Source organism: Coregonus lavaretus (assembly GCF_964263955.1).
Source record: "Coregonus lavaretus genome assembly, chromosome: 33".
NCBI lineage: Eukaryota > Metazoa > Chordata > Actinopteri > Salmoniformes > Salmonidae > Coregonus > Coregonus lavaretus.
The window spans coordinates 31,101,998-31,124,332 of record NC_140020.1 but is presented as its reverse complement, the minus strand read 5'-3'; the positions used below and the strand labels follow the sequence as shown (position 1 = coordinate 31,124,332).

The following is a 22,335-nucleotide window of genomic DNA, read 5'->3' as shown; positions in this document are numbered from 1 at the left end:
AGTCTGATCAACTGTAGCCTACTGATAACAACCACAGCTGCAGGTAGCCTAGAGAAGCCTATGCGCTCTGATCCCCTCTGGCCAGAGGAAATGAGGCGGTAACGTCATGTATTTATAGCCTAAGCTATGTATTTATAGCCTAAAATAGGCCTATTTATTTGTGTTAGGAGAAAATGTGAATGTGATCAAATGTGGTTTATATTCAAACTTAGGATGGCTAGGCTACCAATACCTTATCAATCCAAAAGTATTGACTGCATTAATCAATCAACAAAATAGTGATGACATACTGTGCAAGTAACTTTTTAATTGCAGATGCAATTATGCAATCCTGCATGAAGCAAGCTCAGCCCTGTTAGTTCAGTTGAAAAAAATCTGTTCCCATCACAGCTCATATAAAACCGTTTACAGCTGATTTATTACTATGTCTGGTAAACTACGTTTATTACTAGGGCCCGAAGTTTTACCTGGTTAGGTTAGCCTACCAGACCAGGAAAACTCTGGCCCCCAGGAAAACACCTCTGAAATCACCACACAATCTGTTACAAATAAAGAAACCTATCCTATAAGTATGGTCTACTATCTCAAATGTTGAGTTATTATCTCGAAATTTGAACTTGTCTATCTCGAAATGTCGACTTAGTCTCTACATTTTTAGATAGTATCTCGACATTTTGAGATAGTAGGCTATCGACATTTTAAAAAAGGGTGGCGGGAATGGGCTTCCATAATCATGGATGCATGTTTATAACTCAAGCTAGGCTATGCCTATGCTATAAAAAGTTGCACGCAGGGGACCCATTTTCGCCCTTGTCCATTATTGCTGTTGAACAGTTGCCTGACCAAGCGCTGGTGCCCCTTTAAAAGGCTCTCCATGTTGCCCTCACATGTGATCGGACTTACAGCGGCTCCTGGATGATGCTGTTATGTAAAAGACTCTACACCGCAAAATAAGGTGTTTTGTTTTACATGCTGCAGAAAAAATGTATGCGGGAAAAAAAATCCTGCTTTGAAGACCGTTCGGCGGATGATTTTTACACTTTTGACAGCCAGTGCAATAGAATTTGCTAACAACACTTTGTTTGCGAACAGCCTTGTTTGTGACTGGTGCACAACTGAAAACTGCCTTGCACTGCCATAACCGATAAAGCGACGTGTATCTCTACACGTCAGCCCCCCTCAATCAGCGGTATCAACTCGTGTGTGGAAATAGATCCGTGTTTGAGTTGATGTAACGCTGGTAAACAGTTACAGGGAGTAGGCTACCTTTCGGAGAATAGGAGGGTGCTTGGAGTGTTTTGCTTCTTTCGTCGATTATTTTTTTTGGGTTCCTCGAATAGAGTGTGGGAAGGCTAGAGGAAGCCAAATCTAATCATTCGGCAACATTGACTTTCGCGGAAGGCTGAGTGAAGTCAAGAACAGAAGCCAGCAGCCCCAGCGTCGGACTAAGGTTGGAAGCTAGTTCGTCGTGGTTAGCGATCTATCCACCTCTAACAACAAGGTGTCCTGGTCAGGATTATACTGTAGATAGCCTACCTATAGATCGCAGATTGAAAAACTTGCCTAGGAAGGAGAGTGCCACAGAGAACCACACGGGTGAGTAGCTTGCGTTGCTGTCTCTTTTCTCCTTGCTTTGAGTTCGTTCGGGGAGTAGCTAGCTAATGCCATTAAACTAGCCCATACTATTTTGCCGTTCTTCCAGTGATGGTTATGGCGTTTGCTGTGTTTGTTTCGAGTCGAGTGTGTGGGCATTCATGAGGCAAATGGCCATGGAAATAGGAAGATGTTTTGGGGAGTGGTAGCTACTTGGCGGTGCAGCTAGCCAGCCAGCGTGCGCGATGTACACTGGCCATCCACACCAGCTCAGCTACTGTAACTGCTACTCGTGTTAGCCAAGTGAGAATTCGGAGCAATAATAGACTCGATGTTGTAGCTATGATCCTAAAGCATGCAATTAGTTTTGATATCTGGTGTAGTTAGCAATAAGTGGATGTTAGTCTTCTGTTACTACAATATTATCCATCGTGAAACAGGCATTATTGGCTTGCATGTTCTACAGGAGAATAACGTTAAGATAATTGGATAGGTCGACTGTTAAACAACTTTGTCCTTATGATCCCTTATAACATGTGTTAAGCTTATTGAACCTATTGTTATTTGGCGCATGTTTCTCTCTGTCAGTAGTATCATGGTAGTGTGTGCACACGCCATGGGTATGCAGGAGAAACGGAAAAGTGCGCAGATCAGTTCGCTATTTTGCATCATCTAGCGTTGATATATCACATCTGTTCTAAAATTGGCTTCCACAGATGCTGATAAAGATACGTCACTTTTCTAAAGAGAACATTTCTTCTGCAGTTTGAATTGTGGGTGAACCAGTAGTCATTCACTCACTGTGACACATGCAGGCAGGTGCATTGAATAGTCGATGTCACAATATCTTATGATGGCCAACGTTCCATTTACGGCATAAAGATGACATCATACATGCATTCCAATCCCACATCACAGGTTGCATTGTAACGTGCCTTCCTGGTAAATAACTTGAGAGCTCCTGTCAGTTGAAACAGTGGTTGCCTACTAAGGGCTGACATTCAAGCTAAGGAACTGCCATATTATGATGAACATATCCAGTTATTCAGCTGTTACACACATCCAGACAACCACAGGAACTGGCCATCATATTGATTAATTATTGGTTAAATCAAAACTATTGCTCACATATGACCGAAACATGTCACTCGACTACTGCAATAATGTGGCACAATTATGTCATGTCAGTTGTTATGGTAGCTGACTACTGTTAGCCTACATTTCCATCGGCTTCATGGTTGAGGGCTCAGGTTGAAGGGGAATTTTTAGTGACTGCTGAAGGGATATAGAAACGGCTAGGTGTGAGACTGAGCAGCATGTCACAACAACACCTCCAATGCAATGAGTCCATGTCCACGATACTGTATAAACTGGTCTAAGCTGTTTAGGTGGTGCTGAAATCTGGTTTGGAACTTTTTAAGAATTCTGTAGATGTCCCCCCCCCCCCCCCCCCCCCCCCCCCCACACACAGTTTATCTCTCACTGGTGTAGATGAAGTTTGTGGTGCAATTACAAGTCCAGTCAGACCTTAATGGATGACAAGAGAATGGGAACTATGTCATTTAAGGGTGTCACTGTGATAAAACTCCCCAGGAAACAACAGCAGGGAAATTTCCCTTGCCATTAGGTAGGTAGGTGGGGAAGATGGTACAGCATGGATGTGTCGTCAGATAAATGGTCTGGGAAATTACCACTTTGTATTTGTCACTCTGCTTTCTCTCTCCTTCCTGCTACATCTTACCAGAGCTGAAAAACAACTCTGTCATGGCTTTATGTTGTTTGTGAACAGCCCACAGATAGTTTGCCTTATTTCACCATAAGAGTGTTGTTTGAATCATGTCCATGCAAGGATTTGTGGATCCTTGTTTTTATTTTACTGAAGCAATGTTTCTCTCCTTTTGCAGGTTTTGGTTTAACAAATTAATAGTTACTCTTTGACACACCCTGGTTTATTGCAGTTTAGACAATCTCTGGGTATATAAAAGTTATTCTTCAGTCACTAGCTGTAGTTGTCTTGAGTGTTTGCATTAGTTTGGTTGTATCACAGAGGTCTCATCACTCTATAATGCAGTGGACTCCAGATAAATGTACCGGTGTTAATTTCGTCAACAAAAATTGTGACTACAATATTTGTCCACCTATTTTTCAGTGGCAATTGATGAGACTTTAACTGACTAAATAGACCCCAAAATATTTTTCATTTCAGTTTACTAAAACAAGATGAGATTAAATTAGCTCTGTGACAAAATCTGACTACTAAGTGGACTGGACAGTAGTTTTTGGAGAGATTGAGAGCTTTTCAGTGATAAGCACAATTAATATTAGCAGCACAGATCCGCAGTTCTGTTTAGCAGTTGGAAGGAATCGCCACACCCGGCACACACAGCCTATATCACTCAGGCGACTCTTTTGCTTCCCTGTAGCGAACCAGTCTCCACCAGCCTTCTACACTGAACAAAAATATAAAGGCAACAATTTCAAAATGTTTACTGAGTTACAGTTCATATAAGGAAATCAGTCAATTTAAATAAATAAATTAGGCCCTTATCTATGGAAATACAGATATGTATCTGTTGGTCACAGATACCTTTAAAAAAAAAAAAGGTAGGGTCGTGGATCAGAACCAGTCAGTATCTGATGTGACCACCATTTGCCTCATGCAGCGTGACACAGAGTTGATCTGGCTGTTGATTGTGGCCTGTGGAATGTTGTCCCACTCCTCTTCAATGGCTGTGTGAAGTTGCTGGATATTGGCGGAAACTAGAACACACTGTCGTACACGTTGAAAAAGAGTATCCCAAACATGCTCAATGGGTGACATGTTTGAGAATGCAGGCCATGGAAGAACTGGGACATTTTCAGCTTCCAGGAATTGTTTACAGATCCTTGCGCCATGGGGCCATGCATTATCATGCTGAAACATGAGGTGATGGCGGCGGATGAATGGCACGAAAATAGGCCTCAGGATCTTGTCACGGTATCTCTGTGCATTCAAATTGCCATCGATAAAATGCAGTTGTGTTAATTGTCCGTAGCTTATGCCTGCCCATACCATAACCCCACCGCCACCATGGTGCACTTTGTTCACAACTTTTACATCAGTAAACTGCTCGCCCACACAACGCCATACACGCTGTCTGCCATCTGCCCAGTACAGTTGAAATCGCTACACCCGCAATAACATCTGCTAAATATGTGCATGTGAACAATAAGATTTGATTTGATTAATCCGTGAAGAGCACACTGCTCCTCCGTAAAGAGCACACTGTACCAGTGGCCATCTAAGATGAGCATTTGCCTATTGAAATCTGTTACGACGCCGAACTGCAGTCATGTCAAGACTCTGGTTAGGACAACGAGCACGCAGGTGAGCGTCCCTGAGACAGTTTCTGACAGTTTGTGCATAAATTCTTTGGTTGTGCAAACCCACAGTTTCATCAGCTGTCCGGGTGGCTGGTCTCAAACGATTTCGCAGGTGAAGAAGCTGGTTGTGGAGGTCCTGGGCTGGCGTGGTTACACGTGGTCTGCGGTAGTGAGGCCGGTTCGACGTACTGCCAAATTCTCTAAAACGAAGGTGGCTTATGGTAGAGAAATGAACTTTACATTCTCTGGCAACAGCTCTGGTGGACATTCCTGCAGTCAGCATGCCAATTGCACGCTCCCTCAACTTGAGACATCTGTGGCATTGTGTTGTGACAAAACTGCACATTATAGAGTGGCTTTTTATTGTCCCCAGCACATGGTGCACCTGTGTAATGATCATGCTGTTTAATCAGCTTCTTGATATGGCACACCCGCCAGGTGGATGGATTATCTTGGCAAAGGAGAAATGCTCAAAATGTTTGAGATAAACAAGCTTTTTGTGCGTATGGAACATTTCTGGGATCTTTTTATTTCAGAACATGAAACATAGGACCAACACTTTACATGTTGCGTTTGTATTTCTGTTCAGTGTAGTTAACTAGGCAAAGGGTAGCTAAGAAACACAAGCTGCTTTACGAAATTACAAACCAATGGCAGCATTGAGTTTAATAGTAAAACAACAGTCCAGCTATGTTTTTCTCTCCCTAGAGTATAGAAAAGTAGGCTGTCTTTGATTTTGTAGTCTCAGTCAACCCTCCCACTTTCCACACTACATTTCATAGCCAGGTTCTGTAGCCAAGTCTCAATCTTTTGCTCAGATAAAATGGCTTCATAACCATTCAAAAGATATGACCCATAATACCGGCGTACATTTTTTATCTTTCTATCGTGCATTGGTGGTCCGTATTGTAAATTCATAAAGCATATCGCGGGCCGTTCTAAAACTAGGCTACTTGCGGACCGGACTGTTATCCATTTGTTTAGGCTACGCTACACCTTGTTCTGTCATGTTACGTCATGTGCTAGCTATAGCGAACAACCTGGGGTGCGTTCAGGAGGACGCAACGTTTTGGAACGTTCAAACATGCCACTGAACGTGGACCTGGTAACATTACCGGTAGCCAATATGCAAACATTTGGTAGCACAGAAAGACCAACCCGGCATCCCACTGCTGCCTCTGAAGCTAAGCATGGTAGGTCCTGGTCGGTCCCTAGATGGGAGACCAGATGCTACTGGAAGTGGTGTTGGAGGGCCAGTAGGGAGCATCCTTCCCTCTGGTCTAATGAGATCCCAATGCCCCAGGGCAGTGAAGGGGACATTGCCCTGCGTAGGGTGCAGTCTTTCAGGTGGGACGTTAAACGGGTGTCCTGACTATCGTAAGATTAGGGGTGTTAACCCCGGTGTCATGGGATATACTGCTAGGCAAATCCCCGCCTTATCTTAGCTCATTGGTCACCATAGCAACACCCACCTGTAGTATGCGCTCCAGCAGGTATATCTCACTGGTCATCCCCAAAGCCAACACCTCCTTTGGCCGCCATTCCTTCCAGTTCTCTGCTGCTAATGACTGGAACGAACTGCAAAAATCTCTGAAGCTGGAGAATCTTATCTCCCTCACTAACTTTAAGCATCAGTTGTCAGAGCACCTTACCGATCACTGCACCTGTACACAGCCCATCTGTAATTAGCCCACCCAACTACCTCATCCCCATATTGTTATTTATTTTGCTCATTTGCACCCCAGTATCTCTATTTGCACATCTTCTTCTGCACATCTATCACTCCAGTGTTAATACTAAATTGTAATTATTTTGCACTATGGCCTATTTATTGCCTTACCTCCATAACTTACTACATTTGCACACACTGTATATAGATTTTCTATTGTGTTATTGACTGTATGTTTTGTTTTATCCCATGTGTAACTCTGTTGTTTTTATCGCACTGCTTTGCTTTATCTTGGCCAGGTCGCAGTTGTAAATGAGAACTTGTTCTCAACTGGCTTACCTGGTTAAATAAAGGTAAAAAAATAAAAGAAAAAAAGGCTAAATTCCCAACTTGGCCCCATTTCATTTGGCATATATCACTTCTCAATCTGATAGCTGATGTGTGGTGAGCGTTCGGGCACAAAAATGGTTTCCGTGCATCACCAAGGTGGGTGCTACACATTGGTGGTGGATGAGGTGAGTTTCCCCCTATTATGTAAAGCGCTTTGAGTTGAAAAGTTGGTAGAAAAGGGCTATATAAATTAATTCATTATATCTGACTGGGTAAATAACTTTATTTTGAGTTAATGTGGACCCAGGGATTCAGACTTTGGACCAGAACTCGGGCACTGGGACTCGGACTTCAGCCATAGGGACTTGTGGCTCGACTCGTGACTCACCCATTGGTGACTCGGACTCGAGCACAGGGTACTTGGGACTCGATTTGGACTTGAGGTTTAGTGACTTAACTAAATCACTGGGCGAAACAGTCATTAGCTCCCGTTGTACTTTTGGACACCAATGTGGAGGTGATTGAGGTGCAACCCGTACTACTTTGCGGCACCATCTGGTGATTGTGAATGTGAAGGCAATGTACCTTCAGAAAGTATTCACACCTCTTGACGTTTTTCACATTTTGTTGTTACAGCCTGAATTTAAAATGGATTTGTCACTGGCCAACACACAATACCCCATAATGTCGAAGTGGAATTATGTTTTTCGATGAAAATGAAAAGCTGAAATGTCTTGAGTCAATAAGTATTCAACCCCTTTGTTATGGCATGCCTAAATAAAAGTTCAGAAGTAAAAATGTGCTTAACAAGTCACATAATAATTTGAATGGACTCACTGTGTGTGGATTTCACCATGAGGTTGATTTTTAAAACAGAGTTTAATGGCTGTGATAGGCAATAACTGAGGATGGATCAACAACATTGTAGTTACTCTACAATACTAACCTAATTGACATAGTGAAAAGAAGGAAGCCTGTACATAATAAAAATATTTCAAAACATGCATCCTGTTTGCAACAAGGCACTAAAGTAATACTGCAAAAAATGTGGCAAAGCAATTCACTTTTTGTCCTGAACACAGTTGTTTGGTAAGTCTAATACAACACATTACTGAGTACCACTCTCCATATTTTCAAGCATAGTGGTGGCTGCATTATGTTATGGGTATGCTTGTCATTGTTAACACTAGAACTGCTGGGCCTTAATAGACTCCCCTTCAAGCTAATGGGCAGTCATTCTGACTGCAACATTCTAACAGTGTAATTCATATGCTATTGCAAAAATAATCACTTGGTTGTGTTTATGAAGGCCTTGGGTAACATTTAGAATACGATTTTTATTTTATTTCTGTAACGTAGACGCTGGGAGCCGAGAAGCAGGTTGTACGCTTTTAATATAACAAAGAACAATACAACATAGTAGTAGCATCTTGACATGAAACACAGAAACAATACTGCCTGGGGAAAGAACCTAAGGGAGTGCCAGATAAAGGGGAGGTAATGAGTGAGGTAATGGAGTCCAGGTGTGCCTCATGTTGAAGTGCAGGTGCGCGTAATGATTGATGCCAGGTGCGCGTAATGATGGTTACCTTGACCGGTGGTTAGTAAACCCGGCGACATCGAACGCCGGAGGGGAGGAGCGTGAGTAGACGGTCCGAGGACGAGGAGCGGACCGGTCTGGGCGGCGAAGATGGAAATCATGGATGATGTTGGGATCCAGAATGTCCTCCACCAGGTACTGGAGCCAACCCCCACGATGTCGGGAGTCCAGTAAGGATCTGAAAGCATAGGTGGGACCTCCCTCAACGTCCGGGGGGGGGGAATCACCGGCCTGAGAAGGGAGACATTAAAAGAAGGGGGGCTCAGCTTCTTGCAGGGCAGGAGGAGTAGGAGGTTACTGATAGAGATCAAGACACGATCCCCAGGTGCTCCTTCTGACGGTGGACAGCGTGCTGGAGTCTCACTTGAAACCATCATTATGGGTGCACTCTGAACAGGACCCTCTCCTGAATCGTAGAGATGGGACAGGGCATTGGCTTTGGTGTTCTTTGAACCTGGGCGATAGGTCAGCGTGAAGTCAAATCTAGTAAAGAAGAGGGCCCACCTTGCTTGGCGAGGATTCAGCCTCCTAGCTGTCCGTATGTACTCCAGATTCCGATGGTCGGTGAGGATGGCGAATGGGTCCTTGGCGCCCTCCAGCCAGTGTCTCCACTCCTCTAATGCCAACTTCACCGCCAGGAGCTCTCGATTGCCGACGTCGTATTTCCTCTCTGCAGGGGACAGTTTCTTAGAGTAATACGCACACGGAAACAATTTTTGTGGATTACCTTGTCGTTGAGACAGAACTGCCCCCACGACCACCTCTAAAGCATCCACCTCCACCACAAAGGGTATTGTGGGATCTGGGTGCTTTGAGCAATGGGGCGGAGGTGAAACGTCCCTTCAGTAGGCGGAAGGCCTCGTTAGCTGCTGGACTCCACACCAACCTATTTGACCACCCTTGAGGAGAGAGGTGAGAGGGGCGGCGATGGAGATAAAGTTCCTGATGAAACGGCGGTAGAAGTTGGAAAACCCCAAAAGCCATTGTAACCCCTTTATGGTGGTTGGGACTGGCCATGACCTGACCGCATCTACCTTCTTGACGTCCATCTTCACTCCTTGCGGACTGATTTGGTAGCCTAGGAAGGAGACAGCCTCCTGATGAAACTGGCACTTCTCAGCCTTGACAAACAGTTGGTTAGCCAGGAGGCTTTCCAGGACTACTCGGACATGAGCGACGTGATCCTCCAATGTAGCCGAGTAGACCAGGATGTCATCGATATACACGACCACCTGGCGTCCGAGCATGTCCCGGAACACCTCATTGACGAATGACTGGAACACTGATGGAGCATTGGCTAAGCCAAATGGCATCACAAAGTACTCGTAGTGACCAGACAGCTAAAAGCTGTCTTCCCTCATCCCCCTCCCGGATGTGGATGAGATTGTATGCACTCCTCAGGTCCAATTTGGTAAAGAAACAGGCCCCGCGGAGCTGTTCGATGGCTGCCGGCACCAACGGGAGAGGGTAACGGTACTTGGTGGTGATCTCATTGAGTCCTCTGTAATCAAAACACGAGCGTAACCCTCCATCCTTCTTGGCCACGAAGAAGAAGCCTGCAGATGCAGGAGAATTGGACGTGTGGATGAAACCTTGTTGGAGCGCCTCATGGATGTACTCCTCCATGGCCTTGGTCTCAGCCACTGACAGAGGTTAGATGCATCTGCGCGGGGCCGCAGAGCCTGCAAGCAAGTCGATGGCACAGTCCCAGGGGCGATGAGGGAGACAGGTGGCACGGGTTTTGGAAAATACCTCCCGCAGGTCCTGGTATACCTCCGGGATGTTGGGCTGAAGGGCAACCACAGGACTCTCAACCGACGTGGAACCACAGGGGAGAGGAAAGCAGGTCCTCTGGCATTCGGGTGCCCAATCTCTGATTTTCATCCTCTACCATGAGATGGTGGAGTTATGGCGTTGAAGCCAAGGGAGGCCGAGGATGATCTTGTGAGCTGGTGCACTGGTGATGAAGGGAGTGTTCTCCTGATGGATGGACTCCACGATGAGGGTGAGTGGTTTGGTGATGTGTGTGATGGTCCCGGAACCTAAAGGCCGATTTATCGAGGGCTTGAACCGGGAAAGGAAAGGAGAGCGGGTATGAGGTGATGTTAAGAGAGGAGGCAAGGGTCTGGTCAATTAAGTTCCCTGCGGCACCGGAATCCACTAACGCTGTAGAAACCGAACATGAGGGACAGTCAACTAGTGCGATCGACACCAAAAAGGGTTTGGCAGAAAGTGATAAAGAGGGGATACTCACACCTGCCCAAGGAGGTGGAAGATCACGTGACCGTCCCTCTGCTCACGTGGATCACGAGTTGGGACGTACCGGACACTGCTGGAGCTGGTGCCCTCCTTGACCACAATAGAGACAGAGCCCCAGCTGTCTCCATCTGCGTTGCTCGGCCACGGGGAAGCGTGTGACCCCTACCTCCATGGGTTGAGGCTCTGATCCAAAGTGTTCACTGAGGGAGGGAGAGAAGCGATGAGAGTGCCGACGCTCCCGAAGTAGGTTATCTAGACGGATGGCCATCGCGATGAGTGCTTCCAAGGAGAGGTTGTCGTCTCGACAGACCAGTTCTGTCTGGATCTCCTCGCACAGTCCTCTTCTGAATACAATACGAAGCGCCGGATCATTCCATCCGCTGGATGCTGCTACTGTTCGGAAGGTGAGCGCGTACTCGGCAGCAGTCTGTTCCTCCTGCTGTAGTTGGAGTAGGCGCTCACCCCCCTCTGCCCTCCGGTGGATGATCGACGATACCTCTGAACAGAGCCATAAACCCCTCATACGAATCCAGCTCCTCCTCTCCTCTCTCCCAGACGGCCGTGGCCCATTCCAACACCCGCCCAGTCAGCAGAGAAATAACCGTGTCAACCTTAGACCTCTCGGTGGTGGGGGCTCCCATCTGGTGCACAAAGTAGAGGGAACATTGTAGTAGGAAGCCACGGCATTTAGATGGGGTGCCGTCATATTTATCTGGGAGGGACAAACGGGCATCGCTGACCTGGGCGGGTTGCTGAATGGGCTGGTGTGCTGGCTCGCTGGATTGACTGGTGGTAGAGTATCCTCCGTTAGTTGAAGGCAACACCTCTTGGGTATTTTCGAGAAACGTTGAACACTGCGAAGAACCTCTTCCATAGGCGTCCCCAGTTGTGCCAGCTAGTCGTGGTGTTGACGAAGTAGGTATCCCTGCTCGTCAACCATCTGGAAGACGTTCTGATTACTGCCTCGCAAAATGGAAGCAGCAGGTATTCTGTAACGTAGACGCTGGGAGTCGAGAAGCAGGTGGTAAGTTTAAAAGAACAAAGGAGTAGCGTCTTGACATGAGACAGGTTCTTTCCCCAGGCAGTATTGTTTCTAAGGGAGTGCCAGATAAAGGGGAGGTAATGAGTGAGGGAATGGAGTCCAGGTGTGCTTCATGATGAAGCGCAGGTGAACGTAATGATGGTTACCTGGACCGGTGGTTAGTAAACCGGTGATGTCGAACGCCGGAGGAGGGGAGGAGCGGGAGTAGACGTGACAATTTCAAATAACACAATAGCGTTTTAATAGTTTGTTACTGTTGGCTATATGTAAAAACAAAAAAACACTTTTTTTCAATTTTGTTTGTGGAGTGCCTTTGTTACAACTATGAAACAGAAAGTATCTGTGTTGGAACATGGTAACAGCTTCTTTAAATAAAAATACCCCAACCACCAATATTCACGGTCAAACGACAACATCGGTATCCTAAACATCATCATAAGCGCCAAGTGGCCTTGATAAATAGTGTAACTCGGCACAAAAGCAATAAAGGCATTATGACTAATATAAGTGTCGACATGACAGCAGTCCAAAATAGTCTGTCAGCTCGTGCTTGTATTGTGTGCATTTTCACGCAATGACATCAGTTGGATTTTATTTAGCTGTTACCATTGTCCTAACAGTTGACACAATTTTTGTAACGTTCACTTGCTTGACACATTTTTACATACCTTTTTTTGGTTGTAGTGCGAAATAGTCTCCGGTTTTCTCTTCGTGTTGCCGTTGTCCTGTCATTGTCTTGTCATTCTTCAGCACCGTTGTACGGCTGTGCAGGTGCCTTATTTTGTGCAGAGGGAGGGAGTTCCCGTCTCACTTTGTTCATGGTGCTGGCCAGACTTGTTTTCTTTGCAAGCAAATTGTTCGCCATTGCCTGTGAAGTTAAGAAATTGTCCATGGTGACATTTCTCCCCTTGCCAATGTAAGGTCTCCGCTCACCTGCTGCCCGATGTAGATGTTTTCCCAGATATTGAAAGCCGTTCAGCGTGTACAATTACGCACGCTCTCACTGTGTAGCCTACTCCAAGTAGGCCAGAGTAGACTGATAAGACTGCTTTGATTCGGTGGGCTGATATAGGGTACATACCATTTTAAAGATTATAATTAGAATGGATCAATACAACAGAATGGCCCGCCCTGTTCTTCATTCACAGTTGGTGATTACATAGTTATGCATAATTTGCTTCCCCTCGCTCATCTCACCCATTCTCCCCCCTTCTCCCCATAATACTTTACTTAACTTCTGTTATGTGTGAAATTTCTGTATATTTTAGGTTCAGCTTTGAGGTGATTATCAGCTGGGCACTGCACTTTCAACTGTCTAGATAAAGGAGCGGAGCAGGCCCTACTGTCAGGAGAAGGAGGGGCAAAGGAAAAAATAAAATGGAAATGCCCTCCTAAAACTGGTTATAACGCCAGTTCTGTTTGTGATATTAAGATTCTAACACTGTGTTTTATATAGACTTATTTAGGGAAAGGCACTTTTTTAGGGTTCTAACTAGTTCTGAACTTTATTTACCTGGTCGGAACAGTTGAAGGGAACCAAAAAAATAATGGTTCTGTTTAGAACAAACTGATTGGAAAATAATTTAGGTTTCAACCCCAGGCACTCAATGTTTTTGCATAAACACATTCTAAATTCAAATCTGCTGCTGATGGAGCTCATGAGCTGGGCCTCTCTGAGCTGGAGCTGTCTGAGCTGACTTCAAATCTAATCAAAATGTAATGAAATGTTATTTGTCACACGATTCGTAAACAATAGGTGTAGACTAAAAGTGAAATGCTTTCTTACGGATCCTTTTCCAACAATGCAGAGTTAAGATTTTTTTTTTAAAGTATAGAAATAGTGGCATGAGGAATAAATACACAGTGAATAATGAATAACAATAATGAGTCAAAGTAACATGGCTATATACAGGGAGTACCAGTACCGAGTCGATGTGCAGGGGTACGAGGTAATTGAGGTAGCTATGTACATATAGGTAGGGGTAAAGTGACTAGGCAACAGGATAGATAATAGACAGTAGCAGCAGTGTTTGTGTGTGTGTGTGTGGCGTCAGTATGCATGTATGCGCGTGCTGTGTGTGTGGGCGTATGTAGTGTGTGTATGTTGGGGTGTAAATATGTGTGGGTAGAGTCCAGTGTGTGTGCATAGAGTCCAAGCAAGAGAGTTAGTGCAAAAAAGGATCAGTGCAGGTAGGCTGGGTAGCCATTTGGTTAGCTATTTAGCAGTCTTGTTTAGTAGTCTTGTGGCTTGGGGGTAGAAGTTGTTCAGGCTCCTGTTGGTTCCAGACTTGGTGTACTAGTACCGCTTGCCATGCGGTAGCAGAGAGAACAGTCTATGGCTTGGGTGACTGGAGTCTTTGACAATGTTTAGGGCCTTCCTCTGACACCGCCTGGTATAGAGGTTCTGGATGGCAGGAAGCTCAGCCCTAGTGATGTACTGGACCATACTCACAACCAGTATTCCCTCCAATTTTTGGGGGCACTGAGCAAATTTTAGGACTTGTGAGCGGAAACTTGAACGTTGTGAGAATTTTGTGCAACTTCCGGCACGCATTTACAGTGAACACTGAGGCTGTACCCTTAAAGTTTTAGACAGTAGCCATTAGGCTATTTGAGCATAATTTAGGCCTACCAACAAAACCAATGGAGCAAATCCCATAACATTTTCACATGGAAATAGCTTTTGATTTCTATGATGTAGCCTACTGTAGCCTATATGTGCTGTTCAATGCAGGTCTGTCTACATTGCATGAGACTTTTAAAAAGTTAACATTATGAAGGTCTTGACATCAATGTAATGTTTTTTTACTTAGTCTGTAACACCATGGGCCAAATACAGTGACTTCAGAAAGTATTCATACCCCTTGACTTATTCCACGTTTTGTTGTGTTAGAATCTGTTTTGAATTCAGGCTGTTTCTCCCTCATCTACACTCACCCCATAATGTCAATGTGAAAACACGTTTTTAGAAATGTTGGCAAATGTATTGAAAATGAAATACAGAAATATAGAATTTACATAAATATTCACACCCCTGAGTCAATACGTTGTAGAAGCACCTTTGCCAGCGATTACAGCTGTGAGTCTTTCTGGGTAAGTCTCTAAGAGCTGTCCACACCTGAATTATGCAACATTTACCCATTATTATTTTTTAAATTCTTCAAGCTCTGTCAAGTTGGTTGTTGATCATTGCTGGACAGCCATTTTCAAGTTTTGCCATAGATTTTAAAGTAGATTCAAGTAAAACTGTAACTCGGTCACATTCTATGTCTTCTTGGTAAGCAACTCCAGTGTAGATTTGGCCTTGTGTTTTAGGGTATTGTCCTGCTGAAAGGTGAATTCATCTCCCAGTGTCTGGTGGAAAGCAGACTGAACCAGGTTTTCCTCTAGGATTCTGCCTGTGCTTAGCTCCATTCCGTTTCTTTTTTATTCTGGAAAACTCCACAGTCCTTAACGATTACAAGTTGACCTATAACATGATGCAGCCACCACTATGCTTGGAAATATGGATGGAGGTACTCCGTAATGTGTTGTATTGGATTTGCCCCTAACATAACACTTTGTATTCAGTACAAAAAGTTAATTGCTTTGCCACATTTTTTGCAGTATTACTTTAGTGCCTTGTTGCAAACAGGATGCATGTTTTGGGATATTTGTATTCTGTACAGGCTTCCGTCTTTTCACTCTGTCTTTTAGGTTTGTATTGTGGAGTAACTACAATGTTGTTGATCCATTCTCAGTTTTCTCCTATCACAGCCATTAAACTCTAACTGTTTTAAAGTCACCATTGGCCTCATGGTGAAATCCCTGAGCGGTTTCCATTCTTTCCAGCAACTGAGTTAGGAAGGACGCCTGTGTCTTTGTAGTGACTGGGTGTATTGATACACTATCCAAAGTGTAATTAATAACTTCACCATGCTCAAAGTGATATCTGCTTAGATATTTTTTGCCCATCTACCAATAGGTGCCCTTCTTTGCGAGGCATCTCCCTGGTCTTTGTGGTTGAATCTGTGTTTGAAATTCTCTGCTCGACTGAGTGACCTTACAGACAATTGTATGTGTGGGGTACAGAGATGAGGTAGTCATTCAAAAATCATGTTTAAACACTATTATTGCACACAGAGTGAGTCCATGCGACTTACTATGTGACTTGTTAAGATTTGTTTTATTCCTGAACTTATTTAGGCTTGCCATAACAAAGGGGTTAAATACTTATTTACTCAAGACATTTCAGCTTTTCATTTTTTATTTGTACAAATATCAAAAAACATAATTCCACTTTGACGTTATGGGGTATTGTGTGTAGGCCAGTGACACAACCTCAATTTAATAAATTTTAAATTCAGGCTGTAACACAACAAATGTGGAAGAATTCAAGGGGTTTGAATACTTTCTGAAGGCACTGTAGGTGACTGTAAATGTAATTGTATTGTGTCGTATGATGCAAGAAACCACTTTACAAAATACAATTTATTATTACTACTACCATACAGAGAATTAGTGGATTATTTGCATATTCAAACCTGTCTCAAAATACAACACTGCCCCTATAATTAAGACCCAAGCTTTTTACCTGACTCGCTTTTCAAAAACAGCTTGAAATGTAGCCCACACGTTTTGTGCTCTTTTAGGAAGCAGTAACTCCCCATTGCTGACTTATACTTACAGTGCATTCGGGAAAGTATTCAGACCCCTTGACTTGTTCCACATTTTGTTATGTTACAGCCTTATTCTAAAATTGATTAAATTGCCCCCCCCCCCCCGACTCATCAATCTACACACAATACCCCATAATGACAAAGCAAAAAAACAGTTTAAGATTTTTTTTCAAATGTATTAAAAATACAAAACTGTTATTACATTTACATAGGTATTCAGACCCTTTACTCAGTACTTTGTTGAAGCACCTTTGGCAGCGATTACAGCCTCCAATCTTCTTGGGTATGACGCTACAAGCTTGGCACACATGTATTTGGGAAGTTTGTCCCATTCTTCTCTGCAGATCCTCTCAAGCTCTGTCAGGTTGCATGGGGAGCGTTGCTGCACAGCTATTTTCCGGTCTCTCCAGAGATGTTCGATCGGGTTCAAGTCTGGGCTCTGGCTGGGCCACTCAAGGACATTCAGAGACTTGTCCCGAAGTCACTCCTGCGTTGTCTTGGCTGTGTACTTAGTGTCGTTGTCCTGTTGGAAGGTGTTCCTTCGACCCAGTCTGAGGTCCTGAGTGCTCTGGAGCAGGTTTTCATTAAGGATCTCTCTGTGCTTTGCTCTGTTCATCTTTCCCTCGATCCTGATAGTCTCCCAGTCCCTGCCACTGAAAAACATCCCCACAGCATGATGCTGCCACCATCATGCTTCACTGTAGGGATGGTGCCAGGTTTCCTCCAGACGTGACGCTTGGCATTCAGGTCAAAGAGTTCAATCTTGGTTTCATCAGACCAGACAATCTTGTTTCTCATGGCCTGAGAGTCCTTTAGGTGCCTTTTGGCAAACTCCAAGCGGGCTGTCATGTGCCTTTTACTGAGGAGTGGCTTCTTTCTGGCCACTACCATAAAGGCCTGATTGGTGGAGTGCTGCAGAGATGGTTGTCCTTCTGGAAGGTTCTCCCATCTCCACAGAGGAACTCTGGAGCTCTGTCAGAGTGACCATGGGGTTCTTGGTCACCTCCCTGACCAAGGCCCTTCTCCCCCGATTGCTCAGTTTGGCCGGGCAGCCAGCTCTAGGAAGAGTCTTGGTGGTTCCAAACTTCTTCCATTTAAGAATGATGGAGGCCACTGTGTTCTTGGGGACCTTCAATGCTGCAGAAATGTTTTGGTACCCTTCCCCAGATCTGTGCCTCGACACAATCTTGTCTCCGAGCTCTACGGACAATTCCTTCGACCTCATGGCTTGGTTTTTGCTGATGTGTACTGTCAACTGTGGGACCTTATATAGACAGGTGTGTGCATTTCCAAATCTTGTCCAATCAGTTGATTTTACCACAGGTGGACTCCAATCAAGTTGTAGAAACATCTCAACGATGATCAATGGAAACAGAATGCACCTGAGCTCAATTTTGAGTTTCATAGCAGAGGGTCTGAATACTTATGTAAATATGTTTTTTTATTTGTAAAAAAACAAAACATTTGAACCTGTTTTTCCTTTGTCATTTATGGGGTATTGAGAGTGTATATATATATATATATATATATAATGTGTGTATGTATGTATATGTGATGAGCACTGAGGATACGAAGAGGCAGGACGCAGATGCAGGAATCAACAATGTAAAGGTTTACTTAACACTGAGCAAGAGAACAACAAAGAGCGAGTACATGACATGACACTAACAATCACACACAACACAACACTGAACATTCCAGGGCTATATAGGGGTGGTGACGAGATGATGAGGTGCAGGTGCGCTGGAGGTGATTAGGGTGCGTTGGGTTTCCATTCCGGTGTTGCCGAGGTGGTGCACTCAGACCGGTGGCTCAGTAGACCGGCGAATCAGAGCACCGGCGAATCAGAGCGCCGGAGGGGAGAGTGTGCAAAGCTGTCATCAATGCAAAGGGTGGCTATTTGAAGAATCTCAAATATAAAATACATTTTGATTTGTTTAACACTTGTTTGGTTACTACATGATTCCATGTGTGTTATTTCATAGTTTTGATGTCTTCACTATTATTCTACAACATGGAAAATAGTAAAAAATAAAGGGAAAAACCCTTGAATTAGTAGGTGTCCAAACTTGACTGGTACTGTGTGTGTGTGTGTGTGTGTGTGTGTGCAGTGGGGAGAACAAGTATTTGATACACTGCCGATTTTGCAGGTTTTCCTACTTACAAAGCATGTAGAGGTCTGTAATTATTATCATAGGTACACTTCAACTGTGAGAGACGGAAACTAAAACCAAAATCCAGAAAATCACATTGTATGATTTTTAAGTAATTAATTTGCATTTTATTGCATGACATAAGTATTTGATCACCTACCAACCAGTAAGTATTCCGGCTCTCACAGACCTGTTAGTTTTTCTTTAAGAAGCCCTCCTGTTCTCCACACATTACCTGTATTAACTGCACCTGTTTGAACTCGTTACCTGTATAAAAGACACCTGTCCACACACTCAATCAAACAGACTCCAACCTCTCCACAATAGCCAAGACCAGAGAGCTGTGTAAGGACATCAGGGATAAAACTGTAGACCTGCACAAGGCTGGGATGGGCTACAGGACAATAGGCAAGCAGCTTGGTGAGAAGGCAACAACTGTTGGCGCAATTATTAGAAAATGGAAGAAGTTCAAGATGACTGTCAATCACCCTCGGTCTGGGGCTCCATGTAAGATCTCACCTCGTGGGGCATCAATGATCATGAGGAAGGTGAGGGATCAGCCCAGAACTACACGACAGGACCTGGTCAATGACCTGAAGAGAGCTGGGACCACAGTCTCAAAGAAAACCATTAGTAAAACACTACGCCGTCATGGATTAAAATCCTGCAGCGCACGCAAGGTCCCCCTGCTCAAGCCAGCGCATGTCCAGGCCCGTCTGAAGTTTGCCAATGACCATCTGGATGATCCAGAGGAGGAATGGGAGAAGGTCATGTGGTCTGATGAGACAAAAATAGAGCTTTTTGGTCTAAACTCCACTCGCCGTGTTTGGAGGAAGAAGAAGGATGAGTACAACCCCAAGAACACCATCCCAACCGTGAAACATGGAGGTTGAAACATCATTCTTTGGGGATGCTTTTCTGCAAAGGGGACAGGACGACTGCACCGTATTGAGGGGAGGATGGATGGGGCCATGTATCGCGAGATCTTGGCCAACAACCTCCTTCCCTCAGTAAGAGCATTGAAGATGGGTCGTGGCTGGGTCTTCCAACATGACAATGACCCGAAACACACAGCCAGGGCAACTAAGGAGTGGATCCGTAAGAAGCATCTCAAGGTCCTGGAGTGGCCTAGCCAGTCTCCAGACCTGAACCCAATAGAAAATCTTTGGAGGGAGCTGAAAGTCCGTATTGCCCAGCGACAGCCCCGAAACCTGAAGGATCTGGAGAAGGTCTGTATGGAGGAATGGGCCAAAATCCCTGCTGCAGTGTGTGCAAACCTGGTCAAGACCTACAGGAAACATATGATCTCTGTAATTGCAAACAAATGTTTCTGTACCAAATATTAAGTTCTGCTTTTCTGATGCATCAAATACTTATGTCATGCAATAAAATGCAAATTAATTACTTAAAAATCATACAATGTGATTTTCTGGATTTTTGTTTTAGATTCCGTCTCTCACAGTTGAAGTGTACCTATGATAAAAATTACAGACCTCTACATGCTTTGTAAGTAGGAAAACCTGCAAAATTGGCAGTGTATCAAATACTTGTTCTCCCCACTGTATCCACATAATATTCATTCCTCATGATGCCATCTATTTTGTGAAGTGCACCAGTCTCTCCTGCAGCAAAGCACCCCCACAGCATGATGCTGCCACCCCCGTGCTTCACGGTTGGAATGGTGTTCTTCGACTTGCAAGCACCCCCTTTTTCCTCCAAACATAACAATGGTCATTATCGCCAAACAGTTCTATTTTTGTTTCAGCAGACCAGCGGACATTTCTCCAAAAAGTACGATCTTTGTCCCCATGTGCAGTTGCAAACCGTAGTCTGGCTTTTTTATGGCTGTTTTGGAGCAGTGGCTTCTTCCTTGCTGAGTGGCCTTTCAGGTTATGTCGCTATAGGACTCTTTCTACTGTGGATATAGATACTTTTGTACCTGTTTCTTCCAGCATCTTCACAAGGTCCTTTGCTGCTGTTCTGGGATTGATTTGCACTTTTCACACCAAAGTACGTTAATCTCTAGGAGACAGAACGCGTCTCATTCCTGAGCGGTATGACGGCTGTGTGGTCCCATGGTGTTTATACTTGCGTACTATTGTTTGTACAGATGAACGTGGTACCTTCAGGCGTTTGGAAATTGCTCCCAAGGATGAACCAGACTTGTAGAGGTTTACAAAAAAATGTCTGAGGTCTTGGGTGATTTCTTTTGATTTTCCCATGATGTCAAGCAAAGAGGCACTGAGTTTGAAGGTAGGCCTTGAAATACATCCACAGGTACACCTGCAATTGACTCAAATGATGTCAATTAGCCTATCAGAAGCTTCTAAAGCAATGACATCATTTTCTGGAATTTTCCAAGCTGTTTAAAGGCACAGTCAAATGCGTGTGTGTAAACTTCTGACCCACTGGAATTGTGATACAGTGAAATAATCTGTCTGTAAACAATTGTTGGAAAAATTACTTGTCATGCACAAAGTAGATGTCCTAACCGACTTGCCAAAACTATAGTTTGTTAACAAGATATTTGTGGAGTGGTTGAAAAACGAGTTTTAATGACTCCAACCTAAGTGTATATAAACTTCCGTCTTCAACTATATATAGATAGATATAGATATAGATAGGTGTGTGTGTGTGATATATATCACAGAAAATAGCTTCTTGATATCAGAACAGCGATTACTCACCTCGAACTGGACGAAGATTTTTCATTTAACGAGTCTGATGCGAAGGATTTACTCCAGATACCCGACCAGGCCCAAATCCCCCGTCATTCACATGAAGAGAAGACACCGATACAGGGGACGTAGGTCCGGGTGCCTTGTGAGAATTCGTCGGCGAGTGGTAACCCGCCTCTACCATCCGTCCTATTGGCCAACGTGCAGTCATTGGAGAATAAACTGGATGAGCTCCGTTCAAGACTATCCTACCAACAGGACATTAAGAACTGTAATATATTTTGTTTCACCGAGTTGTGGCTGAACGACAACATGGATAATATACAGTTGGCTGGTTTTTCCGTGCATTGGCAGGACAGAATAGCTACGTCTGATAAGACGACGGGTGGGGGTGTGTGTCTATTTGTAAATAACAGCTGGTGCTCTATGTCTTATATTAAAGTGTTCTCGAGATATTTCTCACCTGAGGTAGAGTACCTCATGATAAGATGTGGACCACACTAACTATGATGAGAGTTTTCATTTATATTTTTCGTAGCTGTTTATTTACCACCACAAACCGATGCTGGCACTAAGACCAGACTCAACGAGCTGTAAAAACCATAAGCAAACAAGAAAATGCTCATCCAGAGGCGGCACTCCTAGTGGCCGGGGACTTTAAGGCAGGCAAACTTAAATCCGTTTGACGTAATTTCTACCAGCATGTCACATGTGCAACCAGAGGAGAAAAAAAACTCTAGACCACCTTCACTCCACACACAGAGATGCGTACAAAGCTCTCCCTCACCCTCATTTGGAAAATCTGACCATAATTCTATCCTCCTGCTTACAATCAAAAACTAAAGCAGGAAGTACCAGTGACTCACTCAATACGGAAGTGGTCAGATGACGCGGATGCTACACTACATGACTGTTTCGCTAGCACAGACTGGAATATGTTCTGGGATTCATCCAATGGCATTGAGGTGTATACCACTTCAGTCACCAGCT

The 22,335-nt window shown here is 44.3% G+C and overlaps 1 long non-coding RNA gene across 1 annotated transcript in view; it reads left to right on the top strand.

Moving 5' to 3' along the window:
- Positions 1-1,415: 1,415 nt before the first annotated feature.
- LOC311108295 overlaps positions 1,416-22,335 on the top strand; it is a 33,464-nt gene continuing 12,544 nt past the window's right edge. The window contains exon 1 of the long non-coding RNA XR_014610503.1: positions 1,416-1,596. This is a non-coding gene — a long non-coding RNA (uncharacterized lncRNA). The remainder of the gene's footprint in view (positions 1,597-22,335) is intronic.